We start from the raw sequence: 18,855 nt of genomic DNA, 5'->3' as shown, positions 1-18,855 counted from the left end.
CGGACTGCCTCGGCAGTGGCGGACTGCCTTGCTAATGGCAGATTGCCTCTGTAATGGCAGACTGCCTCAGTAATAATGGACTGCCTCGGTAATGGCGGATGCCCTTCCCCTAACAGAGCTGGAACATCCGAGGTCCAGCTGAGCTTGCTGTGAAACTCTCAATCCAGAGCATTTCAGATTGCTGGTCTTTTTGGGTGTGGGGCCCTCTGAGCCAGATCACCTGGCTCCCTGTTTCAACCCCCATTTTTTTCAGTTGAATGAATGGGTGTCTCTGTCTCCCAGGCATTCCAGGCACCAGTTGGAACAGCCACCCAGATTTGTGTGAGTTTTTGTGTGGAGACCTGCTACGCCGGTTGAAAGAGCCATGCTGGAAACTTGTGACACTTTTCAGCCTGGGAATCTCCTGGTCTGTGGGCAGTAAAAACTCATTTGGGAATACAGTGATCACTCACCCTTTGTGTTGTTCTCGCTGGGAACTGCACCCCAGAGCTGTTCCTATTCGGCCATCTTGGATCCCTCTCCCAGGAGTTCTTAATGCACTTTATATTTGAACATAAAAGAAAACTTTACTTTTACCTCTTATCAATATCAGCTGTCACCCGAAGGCCATAATCTGGGTCTTGTCTCTCTAGGAGAGCCACCGACGCCTGTGCCATCCCTCTGACAATATTTAAATCATTGGCAAAGCTTCTGCATCTTTAAATCATGGCAAAGTGACTGAGGAGAGTAGCACCAAGGATGAAGCAATACTCAATCTCATCATTAAAATAACTAACACTGATTTAGGTCTTAACAAAGTGCTTCCACTAATACAGTGATATTCAGTTTGAATCTCAGCAGCGAGATGGATGACCGCTAACACGTACTGAGCATTTACTTATGGCACTTCTTATACATCTTACGGGTTTTGCCTTACTTAATTCTCCCAACAATCCTATGAGAAAGGTCATGTCTTAAGACTTGTCTTAAAAAGGTGAAAAAAAACAAGGTCAAAGAAGTTAAGTCACTTTCCTGTACAAAGTTCCAGGAGCAAATGAAACGGCTGGGATGTGAACTTCTCTCCAGGCCACTCTGCAGTCGTGCCTTCACCTAATGTACCAGCACTGCCAGGTGCAGAGAATGGATTTGCCCAAATCACAAGCCTCGTCAGTCGTTTCTCCAAAACTCAAACTCATAGCTCACTCTTAGACTCTCTCCCCCTTTGGACTCACAGGAACAACCCGAGCAACGATGTTCAACCAGGTGCAGTAGGGCAGCCTGAAACCTACCCCATCGATGTCTCTCACACTCCCTGTGTGGTTCACAGAGCTATGGGGAAAGCCCTGGGGAAATGAATGAGTACAATCCTTCTTCCTGCAGGCATCACCCTGTGCACCAGCCCGCCCACCTACCCAACTGTCCATATAAAGCTTTCTAAGAGAACCATATCTTTCTAAAATACCTTGAAGTTACCTGCTGTATAACTGAAAGTGTTTGACTGTAATAAAATCTGAACACAGGCAGTGGTTCACCCTCCCACTGAGGGTGGGTAAGAAATAACTGAGACTGGGTGATTTATAAAGAAAAGATGTTTAATTGGCTCACAGTTTCACAGGGTGTATAGGAAGCATAATGCTGGCACCTGCTTGGCTTCTCGGAAGGCCACAGGAAACATTCAAAGCATCTCTATGGTGGGAGCAGGAGGAAGAAAGAGAGGGAGGAGAGATGCCACATTTTAAACAACCAGATCTCGCGATAACTCACTCATGATCACGAAGAACAGCACCGAGGGGCTGGTGCTAACACAACTGTAAGAAGCCCACCCGCATGATCCAGTCAGCGCTGGGGATTACAGTTTGACGTGAGACTTGGTGGGGACACACAGCCAAACCCTTTTGGTATCTATGAAAAGTAGAGAGATCTGGCCAGGCGCGGTGACTCACACATGTAATCCCAGCACTCTGGGAGGCCAAGGCGGGCGGATCACCTGAGGTCAGGAGTTCGTGACCAGCCTGGCCAAAATGGAGAAACCCTGTGTCTACTAAAAATACAGAAATCAGCCAAGCGTGGTGGCACGTGCCTGTAATCCCAGCTACTGGGAGGCTGAGAGAGGAAAATCACTTGAACCCAGGAGGCGGAGGTTGCAGTGAGCTGAGACTGTGCCACTGCACTCCAGCGTGGACAAACGAGTGAGACTCTTTCTCAAAAAAAAAAAAAAAAAATAGATAAAAGGAAATAAAAGTAGAGAAATTTACATAGATTAGAGGGACAAACCACCGCCATGGCACTATTGTGCTGGGAGGGAACCCTCCAAAGATGGCTCTCCACACCTGGAGGAGGGTTCAAAGCCTTCATGACCAGGGATACTCCTTGGCCTCATATTTGTCAGCACCTCTTTTCTTCCTCAACTCGGCTGGAGGAGGAAAATGCTTACATCACTGTATTGTAATTGCTGGTCTAGGTCCTCTCGATGGGACATTAAGTTGGAAGATTCCAATAGCTACCTTCTTTCTGGGGCTTGATGCCACTGCAGGAACAGATGGGTAAGCAGAACCTAGGAGTCACTGTGGGAATTGGATGCCCTGCCTAAGGTAATTGCGAGCAGTATGGCGGAAGCCATTGGAACTCGACTAAATCCAGAAGTTGGTGTTAGCATAATCAGCATCAAGCCAAGAACTGGGGAGTTCCTGCAGAGCCTGGAGGAAGGCCTTCATGTAATGGCTTGGCTTTTAGCAGCGTTCCTTTCCCTTGAAAACAATGTCATCCTTCACCTAATAAATCAGGTCTTCACAATTCAAGGAGGAAATATACCATAAATGTCATAGTAATGACAATCTAGGAATTCCTGCATCAATAATTAATGTGATAGATCCCTAGCAGGTTAAAAAAAAGTTCCAAGTATAGCAAACAAAATTATTATGTAGATCGTTCTAAAATATAGACAATTTGTTTTGGTTTTGTTTGTTTTTTGAGATGGAGTTTGACTCTTTCACTCAGGCCGGAGTGAAGTGGCACCGTCTAGGCTCACTGCAACCTCTGCCCCTGGGTTCAAGCAATTCTCCTGCCTCAGCCTCCCGAGTAGCTGGGACTGCAGGTGTGTGCCACCATGCCTGGCTAATTTTTGTATTTTTAGTAGAGATGGGGTTTCACCATGTTGGCCAGGCTGGTCTTGAACTCTTGAACTCAGGTAATCCACCCACCTCAGCCTCCCAAAGTGCTGGTATTACAGGCATGAGCCACCGCACCTGGCCAGAAATTTGTATTTTTTTAATTATATTGCCCAGGTTTTTTTTTTTCCAGTATGAATATAATAACTTTACTGGCAAGGAAACTAAAATACAAAGTGTATAAATAAAACAAGTTCTATTAAGAAAAGGAAGGACAGGAGGGAAGGAAGGATAGGAAGCAGGAGAACGAATTATGTCCTAGAAATCTGTGTGCCAAAACTGGTTTTTATTTTTGAGACTCTTTTTGAATGCTATTGTGAGAAGTCTGAAAACTCTTAGCCCCTTTTCTTCCATGTTTTTCTTCTAGTCCCCTCATTCCTGAGAAATGTCTTCACGATGGGTTATTAGCCAGTGGTGACTGTGACCTCTTCATCTCCAAGGGTCTGTGTTAATTTTCTGCTGCCTAATTCCTCTCCGTCCTTCAGTATGTCAAATGTCCTCTTCCTGGTTAATGTGCTGTTTTCTTTCACGGTCCCCTAGTCTCTTAGTAGTCAAGATTCACTGTCAACAATTCCTTGTCAGGCCGGGTGTGGTGGCTCACGCCTGTAATCCTAACATTTTGGGAGGCTAAGGTGGGAGGATCACTTGAGGTCAAGAGTTTAAGACCAGCCTGGGCAACACAGTGAGACCCCATCTCTACAAAAAAGTTTAAAACTAGCCAGATGTGGTGACGCACGCCTGCACATCTACTCCCACCTACTCAGGAGGCTGAAGCGGGAATATCACTTAAGCCCAGGAATTCATGCAGTGAGTTATGATGACACCAACATACTTCAGCCTAATTGTCAGAGGAAGACCCTCTCTCTAAAAACAGTTAATTAAAACAATACATTAAAATATACTCCTTGGTCTCTGTTACCTTCTCTATTCCTCCGTGAACATTACTTAAGCTCCATTATAATTTATACTAACAATTTCAGCAGCTTTATTCCTGAGAAGAAAATCTGGAGTTCTTCTAACCCTACAAAGACCTATGTGACCTGGCCTTCTGTCCTTGGCCCTATCACCTTCCCTTTGTTGACAATTCTCCAGTCCCCTGGCCCTTCATGGTGTTCTCTAACTGAGAACTCTTCCTAGACTTGTCCTCTTCCTAGGGCCTTGACTCTCCCTTCCTGGAGGACCTTCCTCCGGCTTTCTGCATGGCTGCCTCTGTTCATTTAGCCCTCTGAACATGTGTGCCCTCCCGAGCGAGGCCTACCCAGACCATGCCTTCCCCAACCACTGTGTGATCTGTCCTATAAGCAGCCCTACTTTCTTCATCTCTTACCACTAACTGGAATTACACTCTTTATTCAATTGCCTTGTTTATTTTCTGCCTCTCCTCTCTCTCCACCCCATTTCATAGGAGCAAGGACTTCACTGGTTTTGTAGATATTCAGTAAGTATGTGTTTAACGACAGGAGAGACGAAAAGGAGGAAGGAAGGAGAGAGGTGGGAAGGGAGGGAGGCCAGGAGCAGGGCAGGAAATTGCATTCATTCATTCACTGAACATTAACGGGGAATTCCTAATGCTAGGCTTCATGCTGGAGGCAGGGTAGGTCCAAAGCAATAAGCATGGTGCCTCTCCATACCGAGCCTTCATAGGCGCTTTTTTCAAATGAATGGAAAAGAAGGCATAACCCCTACCTCCTACATGAATACACATATTATCACATCAGAAGTCAATATTTAATGTTATTCAACTAATTTGTCTTTGTAGTTGTTTGCAAGGCTAAAATAGGTGTTATTTTAACCTAAATGACCATCAAAACTTGAATAAGATAGTCTATAAAATGGTGAAGCCTTAGAACATAGTCTAAAATCCTTTATCTGGCTCTTCAAGCCTTATCCAAACTCACCTTTCCAAACCCATTTCATTGCCTTCCCAACACACACTGGTAGTTCTGGAAACTTCCTTTGCCATCTCACAGGCCCCTGACTGTCAACCTTGCCTTGGCTCACCCAGATGGGTAAGGGGCAGTGTATGGAGACAGTAGCATGGATTGAACCAGGCAAGCGGCCAGGAGTCTCAGCCCCTTCACTCAGCACTTTTTACTGAACAAGCCCACTTCGTGAGTCTACGCCTCAATGTCTTCTCCTGTAAAAGGGGTTGAGTGATAGGACTTCATTCAGAATTGCTTTTGAATTCACCGTCATCCATGTACAGTCCTTGGTGCAGTGTTTATCAGTCACTTGCCTATAAGCATTAGCCATCCTTACATCAACCAGAACACCCATCTTTTCCCGTCTCACTCCGTGGTACCTATCCACTAAGCTCACATGCCCCTGACCTCCAGGTAGCTGAGCTCAGGAAGCTCAGCTCGACACTGATGTTTACTGTTACTAATATGAGCTCTCCTTAATTAAACTGTGACCTTCCTGAGGGAAAAATCAGGTCCTGCCAGCACAAAGCAGGCTCTTGAAAAATCCTTGATTGAAGTGTGTATTATAGTGCTAAAAAATTGGAATACACAATTAATTCTGCCTTAAATTGATATTAAATATGTCTGTAACATTATATAAATTCTAGACTTTCACATTTAATCAGAGTCTTAATCATAATGAGCAGCATTTATGAAAGGGCAATTAAGAGAGTCCCAAAAGAGCTGGAAATAGTAAATTGCTAATAGCATCCCCAAGGTTTTGCTTTTTGCTCGGATAAATTAAGTAATTTAATAATAGAGGCAGTGTGCACCAAAAAGAGCACAAGCTTTCAAGGCAGAGGACCTACGTTCTGATCCTTGCCCTGCCAGCCTGTGACTCTGTCCCCGTGACGTATCTGCTGCGAGCCTCTGTTAACTCACCTCTTATGTGAAAAGCTGTATTAACACCACTGCTTGTCAGAACGTGTTCCTAAAATCCTCATGGTTTTATGCATGAAATCTGACTTCAAATTTCCTTTTAAAATATATCATAGACTATTTACAAACTATAACAAAAAACATATACATACTCATAACAGAAATTAAAAATTCATGATTTTGTGCAGCTAAAGTTTCTGTTTAATAAAATGCATTACAAAATTGCAAAATGAGGTATTTAAAAAAATAACTGTTTGCAACACTTATCTGCATGTATCAGTGTTTGCTTGATCTAGGCAATGTAATGAAATAAAGAATGAAATAATACATGATTACATGTGTCTATTTCAAGTTTGTGCTCACCAAAAATAAGCTCAATTTATTAAAAATAGTTTATCTGCTTTTAAAAAATGGGTTTCTGGATAATATTTTCTTTGCTAAAAACTAACATCCCTTCCAGATAATCTTGAGGTACCTTATAATTCTCACATTCCATAAAATTATATTCTTAAAGCCTAGTAGAATCTTACGGTTTAAGATAAACTTATCAGTTTAAAATTCTCAGATTTGTCAGTGTTTCCATCTTTAACTGATTTTCCCATATTTAAAAGCTAAAACAATTCCATGACATTTCAATATAAAGCAATGCTAGTCACCTTATATATTATTGTTCTAAGTCTCCAGATTATTCCAGTTCGGTCTAGAATATTCTGTTTTTCTTAGGATGCCTCTCTCTACATTTTCTTCATTCTCTCATGTGAACCTGTCCAAAAACAATGTTGTTTTCTAGCTTAATTCATCACAACTAGAAACTGCTCTCTTATAGACATTGCATCTAAATGTTAGAAACATCTTCATATTCCCCTAAACTTTGACCCCCTCCTATATGAATTAGGGTGGTTTGGGAGGAGATGCAAGCTAGCCTATGGATTTTAAATATAGTTGACTATGGTAATATTTTCATGTATAACTTCAATTGTTACCATTGATTAGAAAATCAGCCCCATCTGAGTGTCCACATTGTCCACTATAGAACACAGGCAAGAGCAAGATGAATTAGGAAGAGGGAAACAGGAGAACGGGATGTGGGTTTTATTTCAAAGAAAAAGCCAATGGGAACATTGCAAGAATAATTTGATGGAGATGCCCATTAAGGTTTTTATCACAGCACACACTGGATGACCGGGAAATGCAAGGCACCCTCTGCCCACTCTGCCTAGCCTACCAAATTAAATCTAATTTATTTCATAAAAAGACCTAAGGCATATATAGTCATCTGAATGACTGGCTTGGTACACGATGAATTCTCCAGAATATTAATAGGTTTGCTATAGCCTGAATGTTGATTTATTGAAAGTGTCATTCCAGCCTATGCATATTGATTCTCGAAAGCTAATATGTGACAAAAATGCTTGGTCTGTCAAAGCTGTCACCTGGGCTGGTCTGACTGGTTCCTTTGCCACTGATGCTGGTCTGACATGATTTCCGCCTCAAAGAAGAAAGAAAAGGACCAGTCAGATCTGGGGAAGCCAGCGGCAGGCAGCAGAGGCAGGTGGGCAGGAGCAGACACCTTTGAGTTAGAGCAGTGGTGCTCAGCTGCCAGCAATTTTGTCCCCAGGGGATATGTGGTCATGTCTGGAGACAATTTTGGTCGTCACCACTGGGGGAGCTTCTGGCATCTGGTGGGTAGAGGCAGGGATGCTGCCGAATGCCAGACAGTGCCCAGGACAGGCCCATGAGAATCGTCTGGTCCCAAACATCAGCAATGCTAAGATTGAACACCCTGAGTCAGACTCCCTGCATTGAGTTCTGATGCTGTCCATACCCACAGCTTGCTTTGGGAAACCTTCCTAAGCTTCCCAAGCACCGTCTCATCTTTAAAAAGAGTGAATCCCATTTCCTATTCCACAGGGTTGTAAAAATGAAACTGATCGATGCTTACTAAGCACTTGGGACACTCCTTAACACATAGCATGCCCAGCGCATCTTAGTTATTGTTAGTAATGGAAATAACGATACAAATAGCAGCAGCCACAACAGCTTTCTTTGGGCTGGATGGGCCATCTAAAGGTTTCCAGGGCGTCTCAGCATTCCAGAAGGACTTTGGTTTGAAAGCCAATTATGGGCATTCAGAAAATGGCCACGTGCAAAACCCAGAAATTTTCTTTAAGCTAAAACCCTGCCAGGATCTTCTTTTTTTCTTCAACCTTGCACTTTAAGTTCTGGGTACATGTGCAAGATGTGCAGGTTTGTTACATAGGTAACGTGTGCCATAGTGGTTTACTGCACCTGTCAACCCATCGCCTAGGTATTAAGTCCAGCATCCATTAGGTATTCTTCCTGATGCTCTCTCCCCTCAACCCCCAGTAGGCCCCAGTGTGTGTTGATCTCCGATGTGTCTATGTGTTCTCATCATTCAGCTCCCACTTATAAGTGAAAACATGCAGTGTTTGGTTTTCTGTTCCTGCGTTAGTTTGCTGAGGGTAGCAGTTTCCAGCTCCATCCATGTCCCTGCAAAGGATATGGTTTTGTTCCTTTTTATAGTTGCATAGTATTCCGTGGTGTGTATGTACCACATGGTCTTTATCCATCTGTCATTGATGGGCATCTGGGTTGATTCCATGTCTTTCCTATTGTGACTTGTGCTCCTGCCAGGATCTTAATATGCCACTCCCATGCCCTAAGAAATAAGTAAAAGAGGTCACAGTGAGTAATAGCCTATGTGAACTACTAATGTGCTCTCTATTGGGGATGGGGGGCATTAATGTGGATGGCACCTTTAGGGGTGTGATGTTTGAGGTAAGGATAGAATTGAGCTTATTGAAGTGCAGTAAATTCCATGGATGTTCCATGAGTTTATGTGCTGGAGATTCATGCAAGTCCATGTTCTGTTGGCTCCCACCCCTTTCCTAACCTTATAGAGAAAGCCCGAAGGGTCACCCAGGCAAGCATCCTGGGGCATGACAAGTCTCTCAACCATGCTCAATCTTTATCATGGATTTTCAGGGGGAAGTCAAAATGGAACACTGTGAAACATTTTTCTAACTATTAACCAGTGCTTTGGGATTGATCTGAAATACAAAGCCAACTCAGCCAATTAATGTGCAACTATGAAAATAGTTCTCTCTATTTCACATAACTCTCAGCATCTCTGGGGAGGTCATATTCATGATTTTTTTTGGCGGGGCGAGCACAGTTGTTGGTTGTCACAAGCCAGAAAGATCATTTATCTGCAAAACACATATAGAGAAACTGCTGAGAAGTCCCATGAATCTTCTCCCCAGCATTGTTTTACAAAACCAAATTCACTGTCAAACTTAAAACGAAGCCGAGGGAGAAGGAAGAATTCTGCATCGCCAGACTTGTGATTACATTCAGTGAAGATGCTGAGAATGTCTGCAGAAAGTCTCAAAAGCTATGAAACGTTAAATGTGCCACACAGTTACTAAAATACTTAAAGTGCTTATGAAAGTCATATTATAAGTCTATTATAAGATGGCCTTTTGTTTTAATACCAAAAAGCTGTGCAAGTCCTCTAGAAAACCCTTGTAAAAATTCAATTAACCTTTGTGCAAAAAAAAAGAAGACCCAGAAACAATGCCAGAATTGGGGTCGTTAACCACGTGCTGGCCTCATGTTTGAGAACAGCCAAGTACTCAGTCAAATGCTCTGAAAGTCAGGCGCTTGCAGGGAATTAGCCGTAACACAGAAAGCCTTCTTCACGCTTCCCTGCCCAGCTAATGTCCATTGTACTTCATTCCCATTTTTTTTTCTAAAACATTCCAAATTATACAGAGAAAGTAGGTATCTAAAAGCCAATTCTCAAACTAATCTATGATGGCTTTCTCCCTTAAAGAACTTATTCATATTATTTCATAAATCTACTCATATTCCTATTGATGACAGTGTTTTCTTAACCTAAGGGAAGGGACAAGGACATCTTTTTATAGAAGCTTCCTGAGGGAGATTCTTTTGACCCTAAGAGAACCTCACACAGTACTCTAGCCTGCTGCCAAATATTCTTCACACAGTCAGTAAGTCATGGGACTGTGATTAGTACATGTTTGCCACACAGTTCCTAAAGCATGAATATTTGAGCCACAAAACTTTAAATGTATCATTTGTTGTGAAACCTAGTTGAGGAACATGCTTTAAGGTATTCTTGTTTTTATGTTATCTATTTAAATATACGATTTTCAAAGTTTCATAAGTTTCATTAACAATTTCACTTGCAATTGTTTCTTTAAAAGTCACCTACATTTTTCATGCTAAGTGACTGCTGAATCCATCATTGATACAGTATGATGTTCTTGTACTCCTTCCCCACCCCCCACCCCGCCGCAAAATGGACGGCACTGATTTTCTAAAGTAACTCTAACACACTTGATTCGTGTTCCTTTTGGCTTCCCCGCCGCCTCCCTTTTCTCCCTTCCTTCTTCTTTGAAAAACTGCCCAAACTGAGTTTGTATGGAGAGAAGAAAATGACAGAGGACTTGTGCCAATTCACTAATGTGTTCTTGGGCACAATCAGTAAGAACAATAATAAAGTGCTCAGACGGAACGGTAAGATTTCATCCCAAAACCCGGAAGGTAATGACAGCTGCCTTTTTAAATTACCAGATACACTACCTACCCTCTTTGTGCGGCAAAGCTTCTTTTCCTTACGTTCCCTGATGCCTCAGCCCCCTGTACTGGATACAGTGGTAGGATATGTTGGGTGGAAGAGTTGATAGGAATTCTTCAGGAAAAACCACGTGATTTTAATGGGAGGAGCCCTTTCTAACAGAACCTTGCTGCATTTTGAATAGCTTTTAAGGAATATCTACAAAACAGTTCAATGGGGGCATGTTCCAAACGCTGCCCTTGACTGGGATATCCCAACATCCTTCGTAGCGTCGGAAGTCGGGGGCAGTGCCCACCCGCCAGCACCTCGTGCCTCGCTCAGACCTCCCCTCTTCGTGGCTGTGAGCCGCTTTCCTCCGTGCCTGGTTTCCATGGAGAAAGCTGCACCATCAGCTTTCATTCCCAGTTACCAATGGGTTGTTAGCACATTGCTTATGAAAATGGTTTCTCTAATGCTAATTAGTTACAGCAGTGAAATTAAAAGCGGCGCCTGCTTTTCTTTACTGATACTCTTCAGCATGTGCTGAGGCAGGTATTTCAGATAAGGCCTGAAATTACTAATTATACTTTCTAGCAAGAGAGAACATTCACTTAGCGTGTGATGGGGGAGACGTTGACTCTTTCTTACCTTCCATGGAGGGTTCCAGTTAGGTGATTTCCTACAAAGGAGACAAGATTTCCTGAGTCTTGTCTGCTTACTGTAATGGTGTACTTGGCTCCCGTGCCCTAAAGCCCAGGAATGCACAAAAGACCCGTCATCACAATGGTAATAATACCAATGTAATCACACTCTGGCTTCCAGCATCTTGTAAGTATGCGATTTTAAGCAAGCTGTTTAATTCTCAATTTTCTCATATGTGAAATAAGAGAATTAAGATTCTTTTTCCAAGATTGTTGTGATGGTGGAATGGGAAAATCAGGCCAGCTTGGGGCTTGTGACCGGTGCAGTCACACAGGGACCCCATAGAGTTAGAGGCTCCACTGCTAACATCTTGAAACACTAAATCATTTTTGAAGGGGCTCTATGTTACTGTTTTGCACTAGGTTTCACAAATTATATAGTCACGGTCAGCTATAAACTGCTGCAGTGGCCGGGCGCAGTGGCTCACTCCTGGAATCTCGGCACTTTAAGAAGCCGAGGCAGGCGGATCACGAGGTCAAGAGATGGAGACCATCCTGGCCAACATGGTGAAATCCCGTCTCTACTAAAAATACAAAAATTAGCTGGGCATGGTGGCGAGCACCTGTGATCCCAGCTACTCAGGAGGCTGAGGCAGGAGAATCACTTGAACCGGGGAGGTTGCTTTGAGCTGAGATCGCACATGGTGCACTCCATCCTGGTGACAGTGCGAGACTCCGTACCCCCCTCAAAAAAAAGAAAACACTGCAGTGATGATAAAAATCTCAGTGGCTTCACCCAACAGAAGTTCATTTCTCGCTCATGTTACGGGCTGCACCTGGCAGAAGGCTGCCCTCCTTATCAAGGCCCAGGCTGACACAGGCCGCTTCCACCTGGGCTTCCATGATCCCACCCCAGAGGGAAGGAAGTGAAGAACTGCACTGCCCCTAAAGCTCTCACCCCGAGTGACACTTTTCACTGGTGCTTACAATTCTTATTTCTTATTTAATTTTCTTATTTTCCAAGAAGTTCAGGTTTCTCTTGACTGTTGTCTTCCCCGGGGACAGAGCATATGCTGAGAAAGTTAATGTTGCAGCATCGGGATTAAATCCTTTCCAGCCGAACTGAGACGCTGAAACCAGCATCCCTGATTCCCTCATTACACTCCCTCAAGATGGAAATGGCGTTGCTGCTTGTGTTCTGATTGTAAAATATAAATGGATTATTATAACACATTCGAGCAAGTTGAAAAAGTAGGAAGTTAACCTAAAAAGCTAAAATCAGCGAGATCCGGAGTCTCACTACTCATTATTGCTTGTTTCTCTTTCCAGGCATTTGAGGGTGCATACCCACACTTGAAGCTTTTGTAACTGTTAGTATTGTTATACACATTAATGTGGACACAGTGTTTCATAAACAGCTCAATCATGGGCATGTATATACTAAATATAGTTACAATGACGCTATTTTTCAAATGTCATCGTTGTGAGAAGCAGTCACCCACCACCCAAACACACGGCGCATATAAGGATTTAACTCCCTGTCCTCAAGCCTCACTTACAGGTTCTAGAGAGGGCCACTTAGCAGTTGTTATCTTTCCAGAAATGTTCTGCACATCTATAAGCAAATACATGTGTTCTTCCTTCTTTGATCCAAATTGTTGTACTCTATGTATAAATTGCTTTCATTATACTCTATGTATAAATGATTCTATAGTGCTTCATTTTAGGAAATATCATTTAATGAATTACATATTTATATAATGACTATAACGGTATCATTTCATTAGTGTATCTACATAAAGCTTATTTACCCCTGTAATCGCAGCACTTTAGGAGGCCAAGGCAAGCAAATCATGCGTTCAGGAGATGGAGGCGATCCTGGCCAACACAGTGAAACTCTGTCTCTACTAAAAAGATAAAAGTTAGCCAGGCATGGTGGCGTGTGACTGTAATCTAAGCTACTTGGGAGGTGGGAGAATCGCTTGAACCAGGGAGTCAGAGGTTGCAGTGAGCAGAGATCACACCACTGCACTCCAGCCTGGTGACAGAGCGAGACTCTGTCTCAAAAATAAATAAATAAATAAATACAAGCTTGTTTACTTGCTTATTTGATACATCATTCAGAGTTGTTTTTTGTTTTGTTTTTGCCACAAGGTCTCACTGTCACCCAGGCTGGAGTACAGTGGCACGATCAGAGCTCACTGCAGCCTCAACCTCCTGGGCTCACGTGATCCTCCCACCTCAGCCTCCTGAGTAGCTGTGACTACAGTTCCTGCCAGCATGCTCAGCTAATTTATTGTATTTTTTTCTAAAGATAGGGCTTTGCCATGTTGCCCAGGCTGGCCTTAAACCCCTGGACTCACATGATCCACCCACTTCAGCCTCCCAAAATGGTGGGATTACAGGCGTGAGCCACTGCAGCTGGTCAGCCACATCATTCAGAATTTTTTGAAGAGGCCACATAACAACTATTTTGAGAGTTAAATGAAATAATCCTTTGGAGAATATTTTGCAAAATTTATTATAACCAGGTGTGTAACCATACTGATGGTAAACAGTAACTCTTTGCCATATATCCCATCTACTTGTGTTATTTTATTAATAAGTACAATAATATAATTCTGCAATGACCATGCGTTAATTTCACATTCCACTGGAAATCACACTATAAAGAGCGGCACAATGCATAGGAAAAAGTGACATGTAATTTCGGAACTGTAGCATGAGCAGTGGTAGGAGCCTCACCAGTCAGTCTGCCTGAGGCAAGCCGGTTTATGGCACTGTTCACGAGTACCTGCTCATATGTTCCCTTTCACTCTCAGATTTCTTCAGTGGAACCATAAATCACACTGTCATTTGATTTATGAGTAAATCAGCCAGGCCCCAAATCTTGAAAGAGACATCCGTAATCTGCCTGTGTATACTGTCGTTTTATTGTCCTCGGCGTAGCTAAAATGGAACACATTGCAACTGATCCTTGTTAAATTAGTTCACTGTGATACAGCTCAGGTACAATAGTTCATCTACACTTTACACAAACCTGTTCATTTAAGGCCACTTTTCATGCCATTCTTTCCTGCCTTGGAAATTGGTCGCCGCCTTGTCCGTTTCCATCCCATCCTGCCAGGCCGATTACCTTCCCCTGAGATTATACAGGGAATCAAGGAAGGGCTTGCATGAGCTTCTTCAATATATTTTCTACAACCATCAGTATCATTACATTAGTAATTACTCATTCTAATAACATGATGTGTCTATTTAATTTTCCTAATTTTACTATTTTCCCATTTGTCACACAGAAAACTAAAAATTATTTCTGAAAAGTATTCTATCTAAAAACAACTTATTCTTCCACATTTCCAATGATTATCCCCCAGAGGAAGTTAATTTTCTCCCGCTATGCTGCAGCTGAAGCAAGGAAGGCCATTTTCATCACCTTGATTCATTAACCTTATACTAAGTGAAAGTCCCAGTATTTTTTTCCCATCACCAATACAAGCTGCTGATCGCCTGCAAGAAGAGTCACTTCGTGTTTTTAACACTTTTAAAGCAAAATATCTTTTCAAAATGCTAGGTGGGAAACTACACAGGAGCAGCGTCCTCATAATTAACCACGCTGGTGAGATAAGTGCTGCTGGCTTGTCCTCAGGACACCTCGCTCCCCGACCTCATCCGAGTTAATTAGCAGGCATCACGCACACTTCCGCGCCTGTAGCACTGCCTCATTAGAACTGCGTGCACTGGTTTGTGTCCAAGCCGTTTCACCTCAGCTCGCCCACCAGTTATTCCGTTCGCAGTTTCTCTACGCTGGTTCTCCATTTGCATGGCCTTCCTTGTCATGCTGGATGGCGTCTTCACAGAGGATGCGACACAGCAGAGCACGGTCTCATTTCATTGTAATGACGGAATGTCCCAGTCAGAGCCAAAGAGTGTAGACATTCCACACGAATTCCAGCCCATCTCCAGTGTTCTAGAAATCCATCACTGTGTGACTAGACCGCCAGTGTCAAGGAAACAGATCGGTGGGTCTTCTGCCTCCTGGCTGCCCTGAGTTCCTGACGACTGTTCTTTTCCTGGGAGCCATTGTTAATGGCCTTTTGAATCACCGTCATCAGCATTGGGGAACTCTCAACAACATCTTAAGCTTTAAAATGTTTTTGAAAGTGAGTTGGAGACACACAAATATTTAGATTTCCTCAAGGAAAAGTGTCTTAAGTGTCTGAGTTTTAAATTTGAGCCAAGTTTTCTTAGAAAATGTATCCCACTTACAGTTGTAAATAGTAATCCCACAAACAGAAGCTTGGATGGGAAGTAATTAAAAACAGGCGAATTCCCTAAATGTCGCTTTTCCCCCACATCAGAAGCAGCAGCTTTTTAAAAGGATGTGATTATTGCCTGATACACATTCTCACACTCCTGGGAAAGAGTTTATGCAAGAGATCCCTTTGGCAGTTTGAGGAACACTTCGGACACTATTTTGAATAATACTGTTAAATATATAAAGTATAGAAGATTCAAAGGGAAATGCGGTTATAGAGTGATACAGATAAATTTGTGGCTTTTAATATGTGTTTCTTTGAGTGGATTAAAGTCAGGCCGGGAACAGTGGCCATGCCTGTAATCCCAGCACTTCTGGAGACCGAGGCAAGCCGATTCCTTGAGCTCAGGAGTTCCAGACCAGCCTGGGGAACATGACAAAACCCCATCTCTACAAAAAATTACAAAAATGTCTCAGCTACCCAAAAGGCTGAGGTGGGAGGATCACTTGAGCCCAGGAGGTCGAGACTGCAGCAAGCTGTGATTGCAGCACTGCACTCCAGCCTGGGCGACAGAGCAAGACCCTGTCTCAAAAATACATGTAAATAAAAACAAGTCAGTACTTTACATTTAAAATATAGCAAGTTAGGCCGGGTACGGTGGCTCACGCCTGTAATCCCAGCACTTTGGGAGGCCGAGGCGGGTGGATCACGAGGTCAAGATATCGAGACCATCCTGGTCAACGTGGTGAAACCCCGTCTCTACTAAAAATACAAAAAATTAGCTGGGCATGGTGGTGCGTGCCTGTAATCCCAGCTACTCAGGAAGCTGAGGCAGGAGAATTGCCTGAACCGAGGAGGCGGAGGTTGCGGTGAGCCGAGATCGCGCCGAGCCGAGATCGCGCCATTGCACTCCAGCCTGGGTAACAAGAGCGAAACTCCGTCTCAAAAAATAAATAAATAAATAAAATAAAATATAGCAAGTTAAAGTAAAACTTTACTGCTTAAAGAAATATCAGTGCAAAGAACATGTTTGCTTAGTTAGTCTGAGAACAATAAACAGTGAATGAGAATGACTCCTCTCCTTCCTCCTGATGACCAAAACCCATGGCAGATGGGAATACTGGAAAGCAACGTGAACGTCCGAGTCGCCAGTGTGGGAAGAGGTGACTGCATTCCCTGCAGCTGGCAGCTCCATCACACCCGTCGATAGGACAGCAGTGATCACACGAATCTACTGTCACTATAATAAGTAATAGTGAACACAGTTGGTATTTCAAGCTGTCTACTCTAAAATCACATGAAAATACCTGTGTTTCTCATTTTTGACAGAGTCACAGATAGCACTAACACTACTGATATTGAGGCCTATATTTATAGTGAAAGGAAACGCCAAACTTCAGGTAGAGATTAGTGAAATTAAACATATAATGAATTCCCATTCAAGCTCACAAACTTCAGGGCCTCCTGGTAACATTCTCAATCCTATAGGAAACAAGAAATGCAGTCTGTGGTTGGAGCAGGAAGGATGAGATGAAGGAGAGTAGCTATGAGGTGGCCAACAAGGTAGGGGTTATGAAGAGTCACTGCATGCCAGGCCCTGTGCTGGGCACTGCCGCCGGGTAGCCAGTTCATTCCTCACTAGCTGCCCCGGGTACAGGCAAATGGTGGGGCCATAAATCCATGCCAGCTGGAGTGAGGTGGAGTGAGTTACTGGTGAGTTTGGAAAGAGTAAACCGATCATGCTTCACTCCCATCTTTTTCTTGGTAGCAGATGCTCTGTATAGAACTTGTGTCCTGCACTATTTTCCAAGGAAGTCCGGCTGTGCCTAAGCTTAGGTGGACAGATTTTCACAAGTATGAAATTTGATATTAGAAAACCCACTAGTTCACATGTACAAGTCAGGCCCTCCATCCTAGCTATCCTGTATATAAAAATGTTGCTCCACCTGCTCTCTTTTCTTTTTTTTTTTTTTGAGACGGAGTTTCGCTCTTGTTACCCAGGCTGGAGTGCAATGGCGCGATCTCGGCTCATCGCAACCTCCGCCTCCTGGGTTCAGGCAATTCTCCTGCCTCAGCCTCCTGAGTAGCTGGGATTACACGCACGCGCCACCGTGCCCGACTAATTTTTTGTATTTTTAGTAGAGACGGGGTTTCACCATGTTGACCAGGATGGTCTCGATCTGTTGACCTCGTGATCCACCCGCCTCGGCCTCCCAAAGTGCTGGAATTACAGGCTTGAGCCACCGCGCCCGGCCTCTCTTTTCTTATTTACTTATTTTTCTATTATCTATAGTTAAGGTGTATGACATATTTTGATATATTTATACATAGCGAAGTGGTTACTACAGCCAAGCAAATTAACATACTTATCTTACCTAAAATCTTCTCTTTTTGCAAATTTTCATTATCCAATACAATGTTATAATTATACTTCTCTAATACATTTCTAGAATATTCGTTCCATCTGTGACTTTCTATGCTTTGACCCGTATCCTCCCATTTCTTCCCACAATTCCCCCACCACTTCCAGTGACCACCGTTTTCTTCTGTTTCTATATGTTTGACATTTTTTAAGATTCCACATGTAAGTGAGATCATGCAGTATTTTTTCCTGTGTCTGGCTTATTTTACTTAGCATAATGTCCTCCAGGTTAATACATGTTGCCACAAATGGTAGGATTTCCTTTTTAAGGCTTGATAATATTCCATTTTATATAGAGAGAGATTTATAGATATAGAGATATCTATCTATCTATCTATCTATAGATATATAATGCTCCTCTCCCTAATATGTGTGTGTGTGTATATATATATTCGACAAATTATTTATCCATTAATCCTTTGATGCTTAGGTTGTTTGCATATCTTGCTATTATAAATATTGCCACGGTGAACATAAGAAGGCAGATATCTCTGTGAGGTGCTAATTCTACTTCCTTTGGGTATATACTCAGCAGAGGGATTGATGGATCATATGGTATTATAGTTCTATTTTTTTTATTATTTTTTAGGGAATCTTTGTACTGTCTTCCATAAAGGCTGCAACAATGTACATTCCCACCCAGAGGGTGTCAGGTTTCCCTTTCCTCCAACCCTTGCTAGCACGTGTGATGTCTTTTTGATAATGGCCATCCTAACAGGTATAAGCTGCTGTCTCGTGGTCTTCATTTCCATGTCTCTGATCATCAGAGATGTTGACCACTCTTTCGTATGCCTCTCGGCCATTTTTATATATTTTTTGGAGAAATGTCTGTTCAAGCTCTTTGCCTATTTATTAATCAGGGATTTTGTGCTCTTGCATCGTATGCATCTCTTCTACATTTTGGATATTAACCCCTTATCAAATTCGTGGTTTTTAAATATTTT

The 18,855-nt window shown here is 42.9% G+C and overlaps 1 protein-coding gene and 1 long non-coding RNA gene across 8 annotated transcripts in view; one reads left to right on the top strand and one right to left on the bottom strand.

Annotated features, from left to right (window-relative positions):
* PRKN (parkin RBR E3 ubiquitin protein ligase) overlaps positions 1–18,855 on the top strand; it is a 1,467,397-nt gene that overhangs the window by 1,311,952 nt on the left and 136,590 nt on the right. The window lies entirely within an intron of this gene.
* Positions 2,105–10,738, bottom strand: LOC144582238 (uncharacterized). The gene is made up of 2 exons (XR_013534667.1): positions 10,620–10,738; positions 2,105–8,666 (listed from the first exon to the last, which is right to left on the bottom strand). It is a non-coding gene; the product is annotated as an uncharacterized LOC144582238 (long non-coding RNA).

The sequence above is a fragment of the Callithrix jacchus genome, chromosome 4 (genome assembly GCF_049354715.1).
Source record: "Callithrix jacchus isolate 240 chromosome 4, calJac240_pri, whole genome shotgun sequence".
NCBI lineage: Eukaryota > Metazoa > Chordata > Mammalia > Primates > Cebidae > Callithrix > Callithrix jacchus.
Note: the sequence above shows the minus strand (reverse complement) of the source record. Positions and strands in the feature narration are given on the sequence as shown.